Genomic DNA, 15,171 nt, shown 5'->3' with positions numbered 1-15,171 from the left:
CAAACCTCTTTGCCTCCCTTTCATCCTCTCACCAATGGCTTCTTCCTCGAAAGTACTAGTTCTTGAGCGTGTAAGTCCATCTGTAGTGTTGAGGAGAGTTATTAATGAAGAATGTACGAAATATAGAGCTGGTGAACAAAGCACTGTTAATGGACGCATTTTCATTCCCTGTCACCATGCTCAAGGGGAGTTCGTGCTTGGACCCATCTTCAAGGAAGCCCCTACTTAGCTTCCTGCCTTATACCCGCATCTAGAGGATCACTGTTTCCTTTACGAAGGTGGCCTTGACTAGGGGAGCTGGAGGTTGAACTGACCCCAACACTGCTCGCCGACATTGAGGCCAGAATGGAAAGAATGGTATGATCGAGTTGTTCCTACTAGGATGCTGGACCTTCAAGAACTCTGTCTCCTCGAAGCCCTTCGACTAGCCAGGTTTTTTATTTCTGAAGACCCTATCCTCGCTGCTGCACTTTGTTTTTGGAATCCATCTTTCAATTTTTTCCAATTTCGATGTGGCATGAAGGCCCCTACTGTTCTTGATATATGTCATCTCTTAGGGCTATCACCCATTGGCACTCCTTTTGGTCCTGATTACCCTGACCTTAATGTGCCTTTTTCCATTCCCCCTCTAAACTCCTCCTTTAGTGATTTTGCAAATTCTGAAAACAAGAGAGAATGCCCTGTAATAGACCGAGAGTTCTTCTCTTTTCTCCTATATTGGCTTTATAAGTTTCTATTTTGCACTTCTTCTCAGAGGATTATGCCTGAGTTTGCCCCTCTTGCCAAGGCTCTTGCTTTGAGGAAGAAGATAGCCTTAGCTCCATATGTTTTGGGCCATGTATATAGAGTATGCTCTCTGTTTTGTGAAAAACCTTTGGATACCAACCAAGGAGGGCCACTCTGGATATTGTAACTTTGGCTTTGTATCTACTCCATTGCTTTACACTCCAGGTGTCAGAGAATTTTAGTATCAGACCCTGCTACTTATGGATTAAAATATACCAAAGTTTCACTTTACCCTTCCAACTTTGTTTATTACTTCACTTTCTTCCACTAACTCCCAACTTCTTCCCTTGCCTCTTTCTTCTGCCCCTTTGCATTTGTGGCCAACGTAGGGCCAAGATGGTTAAGGACCTTCTTAGCTGACAGAAACTGCTCCCAACCTCAGCACAGGGATATGTGGGCCTCTATCTTAACTCCATGGGAGCTCTTTGTTGGCACCTTGCAACCTCGAGCTTATAAGTGCATAGCCAAAGCCTACTACCCTGCTCAATTTACTAGGAAATTTGGGCTTACCAAAGGGATCCCTATCACTCTCTGCAGCCAAACTAACCCAAATCTTGCAAGCAGAGAGCTAAAAATTCCAAGAATTAGGCTGGAGGAGGCAACCTCTAAGTTTATACAAAATTTGATCGAATTTCAATTTACCCCCTTCATTCCATAATGCACTACACTAAAAAGATACTAGAATTGGTGGACAGCCAACATGGAAGTGCTCTTGGCCATCCCCGCTCAAGATCTGTTGGTAGGGCTGGATATGCCCTCTCAAACCAAGCCCAAGGAGGTCAGGACCACTGTTACAGCCTTCAGTGCTCCTGTTATCCATAGTTCTTTTGTTGCTGCTACCTCAGTACTTACTTCTGGTACTTCACTTCTTCCTCCTAGAATCACTAGGGCTATTTCGAAGAAGGGTATGCATTCCTGCTTCACCTTTCTCTTTCCTTTTATAATGCTTTGCTCATTTATTTATAGCTTCTATGCTTGGTGCAGGAACTCTACAGGAGGACTCTCCTCAGAGGACTCAAGCTCTAAACATCCTCAAGGGCAAGTAGCAACAACAAAAGAAAAGAAGACTTCTGCTTGACCCTGAGGAAGAGATACCTGAGGCTAATATAGAAGAGGGGGAGACAAAAAAAGAAAAAGTGACACCATTGAAAAGGAGGAAAAAAAATGACATTTTCCCCTTCTGACTTTACTGAGGACCCTATCCATGAGGTTGCTGCCAAAGCAGTGGAGAAGTAGCACTTAAAAGAAATCATTGTTTTCCAAAGGTCCGAAAAGCGGAGGCAGCAACAGATGCTAAGGGATAAAGCTGTTGCCGATGATGCATTGCAAAAGGAGACTGCAAGAAGGAAGCAAACTGCTAAGCATTATTCCCTTTGCAGCTCCCAGCCAGCACTACTACCACCTCTAAAACTGGTAATTTCCTTCAATCCCTTTTGATAACTTCCTTTTCCAGGATGATAATTTCCCTTTCCGGGATTTTAGCATAGAATTAACATTTTTCTTTCTTATCTGACATGCAACAGTAGTCATTCTAGCTCATTCTCCTTCAACACTGGCTTCCTCTATTTTTCTTGTAGAGGAAAGGCCATTAGAAGCAGTCTCAGAAAGAAAAAAGAAGAGTAACACTGAAGTGCCCATAAGTGTAGAGCCCATCCAGATAGAACTTCCACTTCCCAACTCTACACTTCTCATGCCTTCTTTCATTCCTTTTTTGAGGCCAAGCATCCCAATTTCTTTATGCCCAGACCTAACTCCATATCTGCCCCATCTAACCTTTTCCTCAGCTCAATATACTCCTCATATAGCCCTGGTTGTCCCTTCATCACCTGAGAGAGCCCTAGTTGGCACTTCATCTTTAGTGGTAGTTGGTACTCCTAAAGAAAACACTGGTAGCTCACACATTCCTTCTATACCATCCAGCTCCAATCCCTCTTCTCTTGACCTGCTGGTGACCAGGACAATAGACACTGCTAGGGAATCCTCAACTCCCTCTTCTATCCTTATGCTGTCATCTCTTCCTTCAACCAGTGACACCTTTGCACTTCTAATGCCAAATGAGGAGATGGACATTTTTGAAGCCCAGTTGGCTAGCCTTTTTGACATACGTATACCAACTCAGGCAGCCAATAATGAGGCTGAGCCCTTAGCTCTTGCTGACTCTCTTCTGGAGATTATTGAGAGTTCCTCTACTACCAGACAAGTCTCTTTGCCTCCAGTGGACTTGGGCACCTGTTTGGAATTGCTGTCATCATTCTCAAGGGTCCCATTCGAAGCCTTACAAAGACCCATCATTAAGAATGGTTTCCTTCAATGCTGCAAAGTTCTTGAGCAATCCAACATGTCCATCTCAAGCCATTTATCCCAAGTAGCAGCCACCATAGATTTCTATGTCAATATCTGCCATATTTCTAAAGTTGCCGAAGAGAAGCCACTGAAGGACAAAGAATTTGTTTTCCATATATATGTTGAGGTATTGCAACTAAAGGGGCAACATTCCAATGCCTCTCAGTTTTAAACTCAACTTTTAGAGAAAAAAGCCCAACTGGAGAAGGAGCTAGCAGCAGTCAACCTAGCCTTGGATCGAACTGCTAAAAAGATACAAATTACTAACCAAGGGCTAGCTGACAGAAGGCAGGATATGGCTACAGCTATTCAGTTGTTCTCAACCCTTAGAAGTAGATAATCAATTATAAGGGAACAACTGAAATATTGTACTGATTTTTGGGCCAATTTGTGGTTACATGTACTTAATTTTTTATGAAATGAAATCCTTATTTATTATTTGAGTGTTTCATGCTCCTTTGTTTATCTTTACTTAGCATCTCTTATGCTTCTTATGTTTCCCACACAGTAGGCTAATAAGGTTTCAAATACCTGTCATTGATTTTCTTGGGATGTACATATCCATTTAGATTTCTCAAATGGTATGCTTCCCAGACAAGACTCTATGAATTTGATATGGTCCTTCCCAATTAGGTGACCATTTGCCAAATCTATGGCTTTTAATTCCTATTGGAAGTATTGTTTTCCACACCAAATCACCTTCATCGAAGCTAATGTGCTTGGCTTTCTTATTATAGCTTCTGGCTACCCTTTTCTTTTGGAAAAGAATATTATTTAATGCCAAAATTCTAGCTTCATCCACATTCTCTAATTCTAAGAACATGTTTTGATGGTATTGCTCAAAAGTTAATTGGTCTTGGCATTTTACCCTTAGGGATTTAATATTAATTTCCACAGGCAACACTGCATTATGTCCATACACTAAGGCATAAGGAGTGACTCCTGTACTTGACCTTAGAGAGGATCTATAAACGCACAGCACATCTAACAACAAGTTATGCCAATCTCTATGATTGTCCTCCACAACTCTTTGTATTCATTTTTTCAAGGATTTGTTAGATGACTCAGCTTAACCATTTGCTTGTGCATAATAAGAGTGGAATTAACAAGACTAATTCCAAATTCTACTGCGAAAGATTTTACCATCTTTCCATCAATTATAGTCTCATTATCTATAGTTATGGTTTGTGGGATGCCAAACCTATGGATCAATTCTTTAATAAACCCAATAACTTCAGTCTAATCCACAGTCGTATAGGGCTTAGCTTCTACCCATTTAGTGAAGTAGTCTGTAGCTACTAGATTGAAATAGTGTTGCTTCGAAGAAAGTGGATATATTTTCCCTATCATATCTATTGCCCATCCTCTAAATGGCCGGGGCTTCACAACTACATGCAAATTAGTTATTAGCACATGCCTTACCATGCCATGCTTTTGGCATGCCTGACAACCCTTTGCATACTCTATACAGTCTTTAAAGATGGTTGGCCAATAATAGGAATGTCATTGAAGCAACCATCTCATCTTCACACCAAGCTGATGGGTACCACAAATGCCTTCATGCATCTCAACTATGGCTTTCAATGCCTCTTTTGGCCCTAGGCGTTCCAATAATAGCCCATCTGCTCCCTTTTTGTAAAGAGCATTGCCATATACTATGTACTGCATAGACTGTAATTTAAGTTTTCTGCTGGCCTTCAAAGAAGGGCCAGTTAAATACTGCATGATTGGATATCTCCAATCTTGATCTTGTAAGTCATTATGGTTGACTTCCAACATAATACCCCTTTTAGCCAAAGGTGGTATTAATTTTTGATATGTTGCTTGACTTATGTCCAGCTAAGCACCATCATTTCTTTTGAAATTCGAAGCTTTATAAGCTACATCATTGGCTTTGTGATACATGAATCTTGAGATATAAGTCACATTTGTTATTCGAAATTGAGAAAGCAAATGTAGTGCGACAATATAATATGGTAACATGCTTGCATTTTGACTTTTAAAAATTCCTTTTACCTGGTTGATTACTAGTTGGGAATCTCCAAATATATCAACTACGTAAGCCTATAATCCAATGAGTATTTCAAGTCCCATTACCAAAGCTTCATACTCAACTTGGTTGTTTGAACAAGCAATTTCATCAACTCTAAAACCATGTGTGGTTTCTATCCCTTGTGGTGACTTAATCACAACCCCAATTCCAACTAGGCCATTGGCTTGTGACCCATCGAACCACATTTGCCATGGCACTACATTAACTAAACCAAGGTCCATTATCTCTTGGCTTTCTGTTTGACATGGATGGTCTGCTAAAAAGTTAGCCAAAACCTGCCATTTTATTGCCTTTTGGGGAACATATTCTAGATGAAACTCTGATAGAGCTAAAATCCATTTGCCAATTCTTTCTCTTAGCATTGGCATAGATAACATGTATTTAACCAAATCTATGGTTGCAATTACTAAGACAACCATAGGCAAAAGATAATATCTTAATTTCATTGCTGCAAAGTACAATGCTAAACACAGCTTTTCTACAGCTGAATATTTACATTCACAAGAATTTAAAAACCTACTAAGGTAATTGCTTGCTTGTTCTTTGCCTCTTCATTGTCTTGGGCCAGAAACACCCCCCTCCAATGATTATTCAGCTACAGCAATGTATAGCTTCAAGGGTTTATCTCTCCTTGGTGGCATCAACACTAGAGGCTTGGCCAAATAGGCTTTGATTCCTTCGAAAGCAGTTTGATGCTCAGTTGTCCATACGAATTCCTCTTCATTTTTTAGCCTTAACAAGGAAGAAAATACTTTAGTTTTCCCTGTAATGTTAGAAATAAACCTTCGAAGGAAATTAACCTGACCAAGGAATTTTTGTAATTCTTTCTTACTTAATGGAGGTTTGGTCTCAATGATGGCCTTGGGTTTGTTCTGATCAATCTGTATTCCTTTCTTGTGTACTACATACCCCCAAGAATTTTCCAACTGATACACCAAAAACATATTTGAGAGAATTAAGTTTCAACTTAAACTTTCTTATTCCTTTGAAGGTTGTTGTCAGGTGGACCAGGTGCTCCTCCATAGACTGGGACTTCACAACTATATCATCAATGTAACACTCTAAGTATCCTCCAATGAGATCATGGAAGATAGTAGTCATTGCTCTTTGATATGTTGCCCTAGCATTCTTTAAAACAAATGGCATTTTGACCCATTCGAAGGTACCAATATTTCCAGGACATTTGAAAGCTGTCTTGTGGACATCCTCCTTTGCAATGCAGATCTGGTTATAGCCAGAATGCCCATCCATCATGGATAAAATCCTATGACCTACTGAACTATCCACTAATAAATCAATAATAGGCATGGGGTACTCATCTTTTGGAGTTGCTAAGTTTAGGTTTCCGAAATCAATGCATACCATCATCTTGCCATTCTTTTTAACCACAGGCACAACATTGGACAATCATTCAACATACCTGGCTGTTCTGATGAAACCTGCTTTAAGGAGCCTAAGAATCTTCTTTTTTACCTTTTGAACCACCTTAGGGCTCATCTTCCTTGGTTTCTACTTGTGTGGCTTGAAATTAGGCTTCATAGGGAGCCTATGTTCCACTAATGACTTATCTAGTCCAGGCAGCTCATTATAAGACCAAGCAAAGCAATCCTTATATTGTTTTAGGACGATCAACAACTGGTTCCTATCATTAGGATTTAACTACGTACTAATATGGGTGGGTTGTTGTACTGAACCCTCCCCTAGGTTAACTTCTTCCAAAGGGTCCTATAATTTAGTACTTTCTAATGCTTCTCTTTTAACTTCTTCTACCTTCGAAGCAACCCTTTTATTTTGTTCTGCCCCCACTTTTTCTAGCTGAACATCCTTGTTTTCTTCCTCATACACAAAATCTATCCATAAGACTTCTTCTTCTTGTATTTCTTGGACTTTAGTTTCAATGTCCAATGCGCAATGCTTATCAAGGACCAAAGGTCTGATCCTTTGCTGCCCCTGGTTGCAGCCAATCATTATGCTTCTTTCTCTTCTCCTTGCACCTTTTGGACTATTAACTTTATGTCCAATATTGAGAATTTGATTAGAGACAATGATCTGGCTTCTTGATCTTGATCCTTTTGTCTACAACCAGGCATCATTGTCATCTTTGATAGTGAACTCCTCATCAGCACTCTCCTATACTAGATGTTTAAGGTGTGTTACTTCTTCATCAGCCATCACTTCAGCTGTTACATCAGACTTTTTTAGTACATTAAGTGGTACTACTCCATTAGTGTTTAGCTTAGCCTCTGCAAAATCTGCACGAGCAAAAAAGGGCTGTGGATCTGCATTGATCTCCTCTGTCTCCCCATTGCATAGTGCTATCATCATCTTCTGATATAAAGAAAAAGGCACACTTTTGTTTGTGTGGATCCAGTCCCTACTAAGCAAAGCATTGTACTTGGCATTGTTGTCTATCACAAAAAATGTTGTTAGACAATCTCTGGTTTCCACACTCAGATTGATAGGCAAAAATGCCTTGAGCCATCTATTTATCCCCAGCAAAACCAGCAATGGTTGTTCTTATTAGGATCAACCTAGGGTTCTTCTTCCCCAATTTCTTCAAAGAAGACCTTAGAAGCAGATTCACAGTTGCCCCATTGTCTACTAGCACCCTATTCATTTGTATTTCATCAAAGTAAGCCTTGATATACAGAGGCTTCACATACTGGTCATGGATATTGTAGGGTATTCGAAGGGGTATGATAGGTTAATGGTCACTTCTTTATTTTCCTCATCAGTTTCCATGGGTTTGGCTACTTCAAATTCATCTTGAACCATGCTGGTTTGTGAATCCTCACTAGAAACTAGAATGGGATCATCCTCTTGACCCTCTTGGTTTTCTTCCTCAGCTTGAAATTCCTGAGGCAGCACATAAACCATGTTAACTGGTACTAGTGGAAATAAGCCAAATTGTATTACTCGCTTTGCTTGCTCCCCTTCTACATTGGCTTGCTCTGATGCCTAAAAAGTATCCTCCATGCTGCATTTTGGTACCTCAATGCTGGTAGGCTCCTTCGAAGAAGTCTGATCTACCTCTATTGGCCTGTCAATCATCAAGGTTTGTTCAGCCATAAAAGCTTCGAACATGTCATCTTCAGCCAATGCCTTTTTTCTGGCCTAACTCAATTCCCTCATCTGTCTCATCATCACTTTCTATCAAGGCCTTATGGAGGCCTGCTAAACTGGATCTCTCATTAGCACTTAGTTCAGCATGTACTTTGGCCAACTGTTGTAATGGCTGGGTTTCCTTCATTTCTTTTCTTTTTCTTTGGCTTTGTCCTCTCTTACTTCCGTTGGGTTTGAAACATCCGAAAGTTATTTCAAATTTAAGCCCTTATTCATGTTTTGTTTGTGAGTGTTAAATCTCGCTTGTTCCGGAGGGTGCTAGCGCAAGTTCGGAGGGTCCGAGAGCCAAGTTGTGAAAATCTGGGCTGGAAAGCTGGGGGACCGCACGTACGGGGGCCTAGGGCCGCACGTGCGAGAATGGGCCGCATGTGCAGGAGGCCAAGCCGCACATGTGGGAAGGGAGGAGCTGGAGTGTGTTGCATTCTGCTTAAAAAATAGGTACAGAGGGCAGGTGCAGGACCAGCCGCACGTACAGGGATCAGTGTCGCACGTGCGGGAAAGGGAAGCCACACGTGCGGGGACAAGTGCCGCAAGTGCGGGACTGGGCAAATCCGAAAACTCTATTTTTTATTCATTTTGGAGCCGAAGTTCTCTCACTTTCTAACCCTTCTCTCTTACTCTAAAAGCCATTTTCTCTCATCATTCTCTCTAAAAACTCTAACCAAAGCACCTAGAACCTTTGATTCTTGTTTCCTTGGGTTTGATTTTCATCATTATCTTCCTCAAGCTTGAAGATTTAGAGCTAGGGCTTGCTTGGTGTAGGAGAAAGTGAAGAGTTTCCATCTTGGGGCTAGGGTTTCTTCTTGCACTCTTCATCAAAACTTTGAGGGAGGGTTATATTCTTGAGTTATATATATAGTTTTGCTATTTGATGATGTTTTAAGAGCTTCTATTATATTGAAAAGTTTCAATCTTTTGGTTTTCAAAACGTAGAGATTTCCTTCAAAGAAGACTTGTTTTAAACTTCTAAGAAAGAAAATGTAAATTATCTTGATGGATTCACATTGTTGATCTATGACAAATGTTTTGATGAGGATTTTTATTTTACAAACAAAAAGGGGAAGTGATTATCTTGAGGAAAAACCCTAGAAATTGGGGGAGTTTGAAAACACATGGAAGTATTTATGAAACTCTTACTATTTTGTAGCATGATGATGGGTGAGATGATATTATTGCAAAGTTGTTAAAAATGTAGAAAATGTATGTTGTTGAGAGTGATGAATGACTTTATATTATGTATATGAAACTTTGTAAGATCTTGAAATTGTGTTGGGAACATGGTTTGCCTTGAAAGGATTAATTGTTGTGAATTGTTGTTGTGAGAAATGGTGGGCACATGGGTGTTTTGTGAAATGGCTTGAAGAAAATAAATGAGAAATGGATTAATTGAAATTGTTATAGAAATATTTTGAGAATAGTAAGCTTTGCATCATATTTCAATTTTAGTTCTTATTATTGTGCATCATGACATGTTTTGGAAAGGCATTTGTTTTGAGAAAGATCATATTGTGATGAGAATTATGGAAATGTGAATGGGGTAAATACGTGGTAAGTCTGGATAGGGGGTGTAGTTGAATTTGATAAGTTGGCCTGAGTGTCCTTGGTGAAAGGCCAGAAAACCGCGCAGATAGGTGTCGATCCTTCCGGTTAGCACCGGTAAACATGACGGTTTGGTAGTGCGTGTCAAGCCTACTTGCTGACACTAGCCTAGGGATTACTAGTGTCGTATTTACCGCCCCTATTGAATTAATATTGGAAGCTTGGAATTAATGAAATTACATGATAATATCGAGAACATGGTGTTTTCGAAAACAACATATTGAAATGAATATTTTCCTCATTGATTAACCTTGGCATGACATTGCAATTGCATTTACTTTGTGTTGAGGAAAAAGCATAACTGTATATACTTTGTGAGAATACTCTACTGGGCTTTGTGCTCACCCGTATGGGTTTGGTGTAGGTAAAGATGTGGTGATCCTGCCGAATTGAGGGCGTGGAAGTATTTGTGACTAATTGTAAGGCCAAGGGCCATTTTGGTTTTGGGTCCGAAAGACCACTTTTGTGTAACCAGGCTTATGCCTTGGAAGATGTAAGCCCTTAAGGGAATTGTATTGTTTTGAGAATGGATGCTTTACATGCTATAGATTCATATGTTTTGTATCGATGAATGTATACCCGCATGTAAAACCTTTGTAAGGATTCTAATTTAATTATGTAAAGATGGGCGGATTATTGTTATTGTTGAGTGAATGTTGATCACTTGTGGGTAGTTCATGTCAAATTATTTCGGGGCGTTACAACTGTTCTCTGCTGGCACTCCTTTTGATCTTAGGACCCAACTTTGAACCTTCTCCTTCTTCTGACTGGCCTTTTGACTGTGCCAACGAAGTACCTTCTCGATTCTCCTTCAGATCCCTTTGGTACTAGGTGTACCTTTATTGGATCTTCCTTCTTTAAGACCTGGAGATCACAGGAATCATGTCTAGTTCCTTTGTCTTTGGGTCTCTAAGCAGCACCAAACTATTTGGAGCCACTAAAAGGGGTTTGATCATCCTCCCCATATCTCCAAAGGCTCTTTTTTGGGTAAGCACCTTTTTAGGTTTGTTCTGCATGACAAACCAATCTAGAACCCCAGGGACCCATGAGCCCACTGCCTTAGCTGCTGGGTTTGTTGTTCCTTCCATTGAATCTACCTTTGAAGTGACGTTAGGAGGCCAATTATTAGCCCTGGTTCCCTGTTTTGAGGTAAATTTAGGCCTTCTCTCAGGGTGGTTGCCTTCCATCTTGTAGTAGTTGGGTGGTTTGTGCAAATATCTCTTACCCTTTGATTGCATTCTAGTATCTGGTGGCCTAATCAAGGATGACTGCTACCTAAGACCAGTTGGGTATGGCATTCTGTTGTAGGTATTGGCTGACTTATGGTGCTTCTGCACATCCTTGTAATGCTGTTTCCCATCAATTAGGAGTCCTTTTAGCCACTTGTAACTTAACTTGCTTCTGGGACACATCCTCTGCATCACAGTTGCTTCGAGAGAGTCATCATCTAATGTGTCTTCACTGGAGTCATCCTTTTGCCTTGCAAAGCTTTGTCCACTGGCTAATGATCCTCTCGTGTCCTTCTTATATACAGCCTGACTAATTACCTCTTCCAATTCCTTCAAGGAGAGGTTCTGGAAATTTGGTATTCTAACATTGGCTAATGCCTCTTCAATTTCTAGAAATGGATTGGTGTCAATTCCCATGGCCTTTTCTGTCTTGGTTGGGAATTTTAGCCTCCCTTTCTGAATTTGTTCTTGGATCCTGTCTCGAAAACCAATGTAGTTTTTAGTTGAGTGAAACCAAGAATTATGCCATTTACAGTACATTTTTCCTTTGAGTTCTTCAAAAGTTGGAATTTTAACTCCTTCGGGCAACTTTAAGAAATGTGCTGCAAGCAAATGATCAAAAATGTCATCTGCTTTTGTTAAGTCAAAAGAATACTTCCTATGAATGTCTTTTTTTTTTGAACTGCTGGTCAATTGTTGTGTCTTTTTGAATTAATGCTTCACAGGTCATAGGTTCTTTTTTTGTGATCTTTGCTATATCGATTTCATAATTAGGGTCCCTATAATAGGTTTTATAAGATGAATTGTTTCAATCTTGTTCTTCTTGAAGCAAGGTTTCATACCTAGAAACATCATGGGTTAGTTCTACTAAGTCTCGAAACTCAGTTGCATCAAAATTTTTTCGAAGCCTAAACTCCAACCCATTCTGAGCCAATCTTACAAATTCAGGCTCAAGTAGAATGACCCCACACTTGTTTCTTGCCCTTTTAAATCTGTCAATGAATTGAGCAGCCTTCTCATTAGGCCTTTGGCTCAATCTTGCCAAGTTTGCCATAGAAACTTTAGGTTCTGTTTGGAAAAACTGGACATGAAACACTTCCTTCATTTGTTGCCAAGTATAGACAGAGCCAGGTGTAAGGTTTATATACCATGCAAAGGCCACCCCAGTTAAAGAATTTGGAAACAGTCTCAATTTCATGTAGTCATTATTAGCAAACTCAATACACTAGCCTGTAAACCTGGCAATGTGTTCTACTTTGGACTGGTTTTCATTTCCATAAAAAAAAGAGCAAAGTTTGGTATTCTAAACCCCCTTGGTATTCATGCCCCCTATCCACCCATTCTAGGTAAGGCTTTCTATATACAAGAGTTTGGACCCCCTGAGCCATGGGTCCACACATCTCTCTAACAACATCAGCAATTTGGTGCCTAGAAACCATGTTTTGTGCTGGTTGGACCACCACTGGAGGGGCAAACACAACGTTTGGAGGAACGCCATGTGCCTGAAGACCTCTTGGTCCATACTGAGGTACATTTTGTTTTACTGGTTGTTGCTGAGGGTATCGTTAGCCTCTTGGGGCTTGCCCTGCGAAAGTTGCTACAGAAGGAGGAACGTGTATTGTTTCTCTTCCAACCGTAGGAACTCCTGCCAACCCCTTGGGTGTAAATTCAAACATTGGATTGGTGAACATGCATGCATAAGGCATGGTTTCGAATATGGGATTCAAAATCACCCTCATGCCATTTCCCTATGGCATTCCAAACCCATCAATTTGTATGGTTTCGCTGGTGGTTAATGGTACATTTTGGTTTATCACTGGTCTTAAAGGAGCTTCATACCATGATTGAGGCACAGATGATTGCCTCTCATGGTTTTGACTACTAGTCTGACCATTATTATGTCCATCATTTTGCATAAGTTGTTTATCTCGAGCCAATCTTTGTGTATTTTCTTTGCCCTGCCTTATGACAGTTGGTTGATGAGAATTCATTCGATCCAAAAAGGATGTTCCCATCTTTCCATTGTATACATTAACTATTGGCCCATACATCTACCAAACCTCTCCATGGATTCATTGGTTGGGTAGAAGGAACAATGGATGGTCCAGTTCCATGGCCTTGTCCAATGTTTTGAACATGTGTTGCATGTTCTAAAGTGTTGGTCTGTTCGACCATAGGATCTGATGAGATAAGTTCTTCCATAGGATGTGATATTACATTATCCTCTGGGTTAAATGCTTCTACCTTTCATTCAACACCCTCTTCTAAGCGTTCATTTTCTTCTTGTCTCCTACGTCTAGCCATTTTTTTTTTTGGTCCCACAGGGCGTGCCAAAAATATATGTTGGCTTTTTTGGCTTTTGAAGGTTAATTATGTAATTTTAAGCGTGCTAGCAAGGATCAATAAGTCCTTACAGAATTTTAATTGCCATCCAATTATCAAACGATTGTGTTGAAGTTCTTTCAGCCTCAATGAAGAGGACTTTTACTGGTGGCTTTTAGAAGAAACTTGCAAATAGATATAGAACAATTTCAGAAACTGAATTTCATTAAAGGAATGAGAACTTACAATGAAGTTACAATGACCCAGCCTCAATGAGGTTCGTAGCAACAAACTACTTGAAAACAACTTCTAGGAAATGAAGTGCAGTACAGGAATTGAAGTGATGGAAATGTAAAAATGAAGTAAATAAACTGGTTTCTGGATCTGAGTCTGGGTCCTTCATTCTGGGGCCTTCTCTTCTATTTATACTTTCCAATGGTAACCATCGAAGTGGGTTTCCAACCGTCGAAATGTCCTCCCATGATTATTGGTCATGCTCTCTCACAGTCAGTCCTACTATGCCATTCTTGCAGTTAGGCTTTCCTCCTAAATTTGAATTTGAATTTTTGAGTAAGTGTTAGGCCACATCGTCTTGTGCCTCTAGCTGTTCCAGTGCTGCGCAGATCTACTATTACCAATATGAACTTCCACATGTCTGTCGTTGATTGGAGACTTGTTTTAACTCCCCAACTTGCCCTTCACATGCTGCGTGTCAAGTTGTGATTGGCTTTTACAAAATATATAGCCAACAGCTGGTAGGGCTGCAAAACGAACCGAACTATTTGTAAGCTGGCTCAGTTCAGCTAGTTTAAACGAGCCGAGTTCGTGCTCGCATAAGTTCGGCTCATTTACCTTTATTTAAATTATATAATAAATATATTATTTATATATTAAATAATATATATATATATATATATATATATATATATAATTTAGGATATGATATTCACCATAATACTATCCTACCCATTAGTCGATCCATTGAATTTGCATCCAAATTTCCTGATGAAATTCTTGATAAAACTCAATTACAAAGGTTCTTAGGTTCCCTCAATTACATTGCTGAATTCTATAAAGACCTTCGAAAAACTTGTCAACCTCTATTTGATAGGTTAAAAGATAATCCTCCTCCTTGGTCTTCTGTTCATACTTCTATTGTTAAACAGGTCAAACAATATGTTAAATCTCTTCCTTGTCTTGGTATTCCCACTGAAAATTCATTCAAAATTATTCAAACTGATGCCTCCGATATTGGTTATGGTGGCATTCTCCTTCAGCAACTTACTCCTCAATCATCTGAACAAATTGTTCGCTATCATTCTGGTGTCTGGAATAAAGCACAACTTAATTATAGTACTATTAAAAAAGAACTCTTATCTACTGTTTTATGTATTCAAAAATTTCAAGATGATGTTTTAAATCAAAAATTTTTACTCCGTGTTGATTGCAAATCTGCTAAATTTATTTTAGAAAAAGATGTTCAAAATCTTGCTAGTAAACAGATTTTTGCCCGTTGGCAAGCTATTTTAAGTATTTTTGATTTTGATATTACCTATATACCTGGTTGTCAAAATTCCCTACCTGATTTTCTTACCCGGGAATTTTTACAGGGGGGTAAGGGATGACTACACCATTTACTGCTTACCATAAATCCCGAATTACCTATTTCAAAACTCTCATTAAACAACTTACCCATCGCATTCGCCGCCTCAAATC

Source organism: Camellia sinensis, chromosome 2 (genome assembly GCF_055761805.1).
Source record: "Camellia sinensis isolate YWXY chromosome 2, ASM5576180v1, whole genome shotgun sequence".
Taxonomy (NCBI): Eukaryota; Viridiplantae; Streptophyta; class Magnoliopsida; order Ericales; family Theaceae; genus Camellia; species Camellia sinensis.
Note: the sequence above shows the minus strand (reverse complement) of the source record.